Source organism: Octodon degus, unplaced genomic scaffold, assembly GCF_000260255.1.
Source record: "Octodon degus isolate 3935 unplaced genomic scaffold, OctDeg1.0 scaffold00079, whole genome shotgun sequence".
Classification (NCBI taxonomy): domain Eukaryota; kingdom Metazoa; phylum Chordata; class Mammalia; order Rodentia; family Octodontidae; genus Octodon; species Octodon degus.
This window is the reverse complement of record NW_004524655.1, coordinates 6,947,193-6,947,897: the sequence shown is the minus strand read 5'-3', so window position 1 is coordinate 6,947,897 and position 705 is coordinate 6,947,193. Positions and strand designations below refer to the sequence as shown.

Here is a 705-nt window from a genome sequence, read left to right as displayed (position 1 = left end):
AAAAATTAACAATAGCTAAGAAATAAAACTGTAGATAGCTAACAAAATATTGCAACCTTTCCATTTAGTACTTAGCAAATATAGTTCTTTTATTATATTTAACCCCTGGATTAAGGATACAGATTGAAAGGATTTTTGTGGTCATGTTAGAGGAGCATGGAAAGGGATCACTGGAAAGAGTTGTAATTTCAACCTAGAGTTTCTTTTTAGTTTTGACTTAACTTTATTTTTAAATGGCATTGTATGTTTATATGGGATGCTCTGTGTTATAGGCCAATTTTGTTGTTGAAATATAAAAACATTTCTTTTATGGAAAAAAGAACGAGTTATCACCACTAAAAAATAAAACACTGATAACAATCAAAAAAATAAAATAAAATAAATGCATTTGTTAGCGACCTTTGGACTTAAACTTTGGGGAGTTGTCTATTAATGTAATTTGTATATTTTTCCGTTGATTTTCTCTGTCTTCTCAATTATAAGACCTCTTTTTAATTTTTTTTTAATATTTTTTTTAAATTTTTATTTATTTATTTGTGTGTGACTGTGTGTGGCCAGCTCAGCCCACCAGGGGGCGGGGCTGGCTGGCATGTGGTGCTGGGGATTGAACCGCGGTCCATGTGCTTTGCTAAGCTTGTTCTAAATAGGTGCTTTAGACCACTGAGCCATCTCACCAGCCCCGCTAACTTATTTTATAACAATCCA

At 32.8% G+C, this 705-nt stretch overlaps 1 protein-coding gene across 1 annotated transcript in view; it reads left to right on the top strand.

Annotated features, from left to right (window-relative positions):
* The window catches only part of LOC101573086 (2'-5'-oligoadenylate synthase-like protein 2), a 23,432-nt gene that overhangs the window by 15,694 nt on the left and 7,033 nt on the right, over positions 1-705 (top strand). The gene's annotated exons all lie outside the window — the stretch shown is intronic.